The following is a 7,018-nucleotide window of genomic DNA, read 5'->3' on the forward strand; positions in this document are numbered from 1 at the left end:
TGTTTCTAGAGGGGGAGAAGGTTGGATGGGGAATTTAAGGGGCTATTGTGGACGTGGGGTGGGGATTAAAAATGGAGCCATTTTCCTGGTGGTTGAAACCATTCAACAACTTTGCAGGCTGGAAGGGTACAGCATTAATGGCAGCTCTCTCTCTCTCTCTCTAATTTGTTCTAATGCAGCCAATAAACCTAATGGCAGCTTTTCCCTCTATCCAGATTTACTCTCTCTCCGCTTCTCCCTGTACAACAACGTTCGCGCCGTTCTCTCTTTAATTTGCTGTATAATAACATTCCCGCCGTTGAGGGTGGTGGCCCGGCTGCCCCCGAAAGCCCGTCCTAAAAAATGTGGGCCCGGCTCAAGAAATGTACCTAAGGCTGGGCTAGGGCAACCACAACCTTAGGGTAGGGCCGGGCCTGGGGCTAAGCTACTTGAGTTCAATCCAACTCGTCCTCTTTTTTCTTTAGCTTTTTTTTGTATTATTTTTTATATTATTTGGCCGAGCCAGATGGGGCTAGGGCTGGGTCTAGGCATGGGCTTTTATAGCTTAGGGCTGGGGCCTAGGCGAACACTATACAGACTAGTGTAGGGCTAGGGCAGGGGTAGCCTCAATGCCAACCCTTCCCGTCATCTCTCATTTATCACCTCTCTCACTCTTCTCTCATATTTCTGTCTCTATTTTTTTTTTTTTTTTTTTTTTTTTTTTTTTTTTTTTTTTTTTTTTTTTGGGCAATGTCTTGTAATTTTATTGATCAAAAAAGGTTACAAAGCAATCAAACAAAGAATCACACAACATTCCTACATCCCCTGTAATTTAGTGATTTTCAAACCTTGAACCACAGCTAGCATTTTCGTTTCATTCGTTGTTTTGACATCACACGGACCTGCAAAACATAAGATACAAACACCTACGTGGTTCCTTATCACGCCCCCCCAACTCCTGTTGGTTCAAGAACTCCGACAGACTTCCATGACAATTCACTACCCAACACACGAGCAGCCCATCACCCTTTCTGTCGAATCTTAACCACCGTTTGTACCATTAAGTTCCTAACATTCATATTCATGTCCGCTTTAGACATACCAAATCCTTCCTTCATAATAGAGAACCAACTCAACATTCTATGGTGTATTCTCTTATTAACCAAGTTTCCCTATCTCATTATCATCCTTTAAAAAACTCATATATTTCTCTCCAATCAAATCTCCCACACCACTGCAACCTTTCCGATCTGAAAAATCAATTTACCCACCTTTGGCAGCCCATCAAAAGACATTCTCAATAATGTTAGTATGACTTTGAGGTAGCAGACCATCAACACCCAAGTTGCTAAAAAACCAACACCATATGTAATGTGAGTGCAGGTTTTTTGGATATGGAAAAGTATCATGTCTACATCATGTGGACTAGTGGAAGGATGCACCCTTCTAATAGTTGAGTTCTCATATGGCCAATATCCAACGATCGAAAATTAACCTCATTTTTATTTTCTTAATATAAGATATTTATCTAAATTTTATGTGTATATGTATTTTTATTAAATAATTAAAAAATAATTTAAATAAATAATTATTAAAATATTTCTAAATATATTTTGGTCCACATTTTTATTCAAATTATTTTTATTAATTTTATTCAATCCGACATATAAAAATGAATCTAAATACAAAATATCAGCTTAATATTATTTTAAAAAATTTAAAAATAAAAAAGAGATTCATTATTGGCCCTTGGATGAACATGGTTGAATCTGAACCTTAGAAGAAAGAAAGGAAACATCTTAGTACTCGACATGGACATACGAAAGGAATAAAACAGCTTAGTACAAAAGTTCGCTGCAAGTTATTTAAGTGCCAAAAAATAGATGCAAATGTGTTGGGAAATAAAGGGCACAGTCGTCCTTTTGGGGTCCCAATACCCCTCTCTTTGTCTTAATTACTTCTCGGTCTAAACCTTTTTAGTCCACGACACAATTAGTCGGTCTAATCTGGTACCGAAGTTCGCGTGTGGATTCTCATAAGGCCGCGGTTTTAACAAACTTTGGTGTAATATGGCTTTAGAAGCCCAGCCAAATGGGTGAGGTTGAGACGTGCACCTCTTAACTCTATAAGATGTAGTTTTGGCTATTGGAAATTTTGTGATGATCTCAAAATGTATTTTATTTCAAATTATAAAATTTGAAGTTCAAAATATTGTCTAGATCGAGCTGATCTATAGACACTTAAAAGTTTTTGAAAATAGAAATCTCTTTTTGTTTTTATTCTCATACATCTCAAAGTCGAGATCATCAATTGGATGGTTTCTAGCATTGAAGTGACATTTTTCAATGGATTTTTTAGTTCCTCCTTGCTTCTACGAGACAAGGTTTATATCTGATATAAACTCTTATTATATTTTCAAATGAAAGTATTCTGATGATTTATAATTTAAAGGAAATTTATAAAATTACTTTTAATATTTGAATTTTAACTTCGTACCTTTAGTTTTTTATCTAATTTCAAATAGACCATCATTCAAGATCTTTTTTTTAAATATATCTGATCTTCAAGTGAGGGATGAAATGATGATAGATTGAATTTTTTCATTGTCAAAACTGGTTCTGTCCTGAAGCTTAAGCAGTCGATTGGATACCTGGAAATAAATTGTCTGTGAAATATATTACTGACATAATACATTACATGCAAATTGATTGTTACTGTTTGGGTAGTATTTAGATGCAACGTGAGAAACACATTGCTCTTACTTTACACAAAAAAAAATGGTCTCTTTGTAGACATTCCTATTTAATATTGAAATGCATATGTATAGATAGCATGAATATACCATGTTTGTCATGCCTCAAAAAATAATAACTTAGTAGTGTGAATTAATATTGGTCATAAACATTGAGAGAACTATTTTACTCACAGGCATTAAATATCGTTAATTTGTAGTTTAAATAGTAAAAAGTGATGTATTTTTTTAAAGAAATTATTGTGAAATGGTAAAGTTTTTTAAAAATTAGATTGAGATATTGAATGAGGCCAATGTGAAAAATAAAAATAAAAATACAGTTAATATATTATTAGTAATTTATCATTTATCTAAACCATATTCCCAAAAAATCATTTTTTTTCCAAAATAGTAATCATTATAATTTAAATAAAATATAATTTATCACTTTTTTATGTTGATCTAAACCCTAATCCCAAAAAAATCCTTTTTTTTTTTTTGCACAAGAGAAAGGGAGAATAGTGAAGGAATGGATGTGCACAGGAAAGAAGGAGAATGGTTTTTTGGGCAAGTGTTCACAACCATCCTGCACATAATAGAACTTATATATTTTAGACAAATCTTGTGCAATTTATTTCTATTTTCTTATAGTTGAAGTGTACCCAAACTGTAAATCCTATATTTCATTGTAATATGTTTTCCTCTAATAGATTATCATGCACCCAAACGGCCCTAAGTGAAGTTTGACATAAATAGAAGGGATTATTCATAAAGAGATGTTTTATTTTTTATAGGTGGAGGTTACAATCATTCGTGTCCCTTAAATTTCAAAATGGTTGGCTGTAAGAGTGTCATTGACTAGATACAAAGTTTTAAAACGAATTTTCTCGGACTTTGTGACTTACCTCAAGATATCTAAATTGACATTTAATGAGTGAGAATGATTGTGACCTCCATGTGTAAATGATAAATTATCTCTTTGTAGACAATCTCATTATGGAGCCGACTTGGAAGCGCTTGAGTTTAATCAAAATCATTGAGAATGGGCTTTGGTAAAAGGAACGGCCTTAATCCTCCCAAATTTTGCTTTTTAAATTTTTTTGTTATTCAACCACCAAAAATTTGGCGAGCCCATTCATGTTTTCTAAACACTTCATAAGACCAGTGGCCTTTATGTGCTTCCCCATTAACTTATACTTTAGGGTGTTTAAAGGATCATTTGAGAAGAGTAGTTTAAGCTTATTGAATTATGGATTAAACTAGGTGAAAAAGTAGACGTAGTTTTTTGATGGACACCCTCCCTCCTCAACTAAAGACTGATTTTGCCTGATGGGAGTACTTCGTAGCAACAAGCTTCTATGTTGGAGAGCATAGTTTTGTTTTATTTTTTTTGAGTAACTGTATAGCTTTCTCGTTATACATCTTTGTTAGTTCATTATAATGAACCTAACATTTTTTTTAAAAAAAACTCTAAAAATAAATATAAAAATAAAAGGCCTTCGATACTCTCCTATGCACTCTTTACTCTCTCTCTCTCTCTTTGAAAAGGAATTTGTTTGAAAAAGTAAAAACAATATTGTTATTCTTGTATAGGAAAGGGGTTGGGCCATGGTGGTGGCACCCCCATAATAGAAGCAAAATATTACCATTGTAAAATGTAATAGGATAAGAAAGTACATATAGTTATTGTACAAGATAGGAAAAATGTATATTGTATTTAACATGATAGGAAAGGGCATACTACACCATTGTATTATAAAACCGCCACAAACAAGGTGGGGCACAATTATCTTTTCAGAAGTTCATTTCTCTCTAAAGAATTCTTTATGCTTAGCATCTGATTCCTTCATATTCTAAAATTATACATTTTTTTCAAAGCCATAAGATTAGAAAGCAATCGCATATCTCTAATGAATACTCATATCTAAATCAAAACATGACCTTTGTTGGAGATTAAAAAAATTTGGACTCAACATAGGTAGCCGGAATTATAGAGGAAAAGGAAGAAACTTTGGTGGTCAACAGTTCTTCAACTCTCAAGGACATGGTTTTGTTCAAATTAGTCAGATCTGTAATGAGGGTCGTGGAGTGACCCAAAAATGGAAGTACACTTCCTATATAACACATGAATCAAGGCTTTCAACAAGATTCTCAAATACAACAATTTACTCAGACACCTTGAGAAAAGTGTTAAGTTTGTGGGAAACTTAGACATACTACTTTGAAGTATTGGCATCGCTTCAACCATACGTACCAAGTAGAAGATATTCCTCAGACCCTTGCTGCAATGACTATAGCTGATTCACGAGACTCAGAATGGTTCCCGAACATAAGTGCCTCCACTCATATGATAGGCGATCCAGGTAAGTTGCAAAATCTTCATCCCTTTAGAGACACAGATACAATTATGGTTGGGAATGGTGACCAATTAATTATTTCATATATTGGTAATGCAAATATTGATATTCAATCTAGAAAATTCAATGTTTCTAATGTCCTTTCGGTGCCTGAAATGAAAAAGAACTTGTTGTCTATTAGTCAATTTACAATAGATTTCCTTGTATTTTGTAGTTCTCATCGAATGGTTTTCTGATTAAGGAAATTAATACAGCGAGAACTCTAGCCAACGGGAGTAGAAACAGGCTTTATTTTCTCATTGGAATAAAAGAACGTCAGAACATGTGTGGCATCAACATCTTTGATATCCGCAAAATAAAGTTGTTCGTTATTTAGAATCTAAATAGTTGATTAATGTTGATGCATTGAATAAATCTCATTCTATTTGTACTAGTTGTCAGATGGGAAAAAATTGTAAACTTCCTTTTAGTGATGTTGATAAAACCTCTACTGAACCTCTTTTTAAGATTCATTCAGATTTATGGGGCCGTGCTCCAATTTTATCTAATCAGAGTTATCGATTTTATGTGGTACTTGTTGATAATTACACTCGTTTTACTTTGATTTATATTTTGAAATGAAAATCTAACATTTTTGCTGCATGTATGAAATTTCATTGTATTGTTGAAAAGAGATTTGATAAAAGAATTCGAGTTTTTCAATGTGATGGAGGTGGAGAATTTGCTAAGAGAGAATTTATTAAGCATTTTAATGACAATGATATTATGCAACAATTATCATGTCCGAGAACCCTTGAACAAAATGGAATAGTTGAAAGGAAACATAAAAATATTGTAGAATTAAGCCTTACAATGGTGTTTCATGTAGGAATTCCTAAACGTTTTTGGGTTTAAGCCTTTCATAAAGCAGTATTTGTTATCAAACCCTAAACTCCATCTATCAATTTAAAAATGGATTCACCATACTCATTATTGTTTGGACGTTTACCAAGCTACTCCTCACTTCCATGTGTATTCTTGAGCTATAATATCCAACATAAGGGCCACAAAATGTCTACATTCACCCACATGATGAGTTCATATCTCTAGACATGTTGTATTTGATGAAAATATATATCTTTATGCTAACCCTAATTCTTTGTTTGATAACGTTTAGGTTCAAGGGGAGCTATCCACATATACAGTATAGTCAGAATGTTATGAGCCTGACATACAAACTCTTTCTTCTTTTGATTCATCAATTCCATATAAACCACTCATACGGGGCGCCCTTTATGTATCTGGTCCCTCTGGTCCTACTTTACCCAATACCAATGATAGCTCTCTAACTTCTTTTATAGAGGAATATGTTACTGCTAAAACATCAGTCCAAGATGTCGAGGATGATGCACCACACAATCATGATGATGAAAATATTGTCATTCAAGAAACCAATCTATCTAATTTCTTACCAGCCTCTAAGCATTCTCGTCATTGCATGGTCACCAGATCTCAAGATGGTACTCAAAGACCTTGGATTCTCCCATCAATGGCAGCAATCTCAAGTGCTTATACTTTTAAAATTGTCCCTTCTGAACCTAAAACCATTAAGTAAGCTTTAGGTCATCCAGGTTGGCATCGTTCGATGGAAGAAGAAATTGAAGCCCTCCATGCTAATTCAAATTGGGAGCTAGTTTCACGACTTCCATGTATGAATGTTATTTGTTGTCGTTGGGTCTATAAGACTAAAGTTTTATGCAAGTCGAGAGGGACTTAAAGCTAGACTAGTTACTAAATGATACAATCAGGTTGCTGGAATTGATTTCTCTAAAATATTCAGTCATGTTATTAAGCTTGCTAGTATTCAGATTGTGTTCACCATAGTTACTGTATGTCATTGGCCTATCAGACAACTTGATGTGAAATATGCTTTCCTGCATGGCCTTCTTAAGGAACCTGTATTTATGGAGCA

This window comes from Amborella trichopoda, chromosome 5 (genome assembly GCF_054954075.1).
Source record: "Amborella trichopoda isolate Santa Cruz 75 chromosome 5, AtrichopodaSantaCruz75HAP2 v2.0, whole genome shotgun sequence".
In the NCBI taxonomy this organism is placed as follows: Eukaryota; Viridiplantae; Streptophyta; class Magnoliopsida; order Amborellales; family Amborellaceae; genus Amborella; species Amborella trichopoda.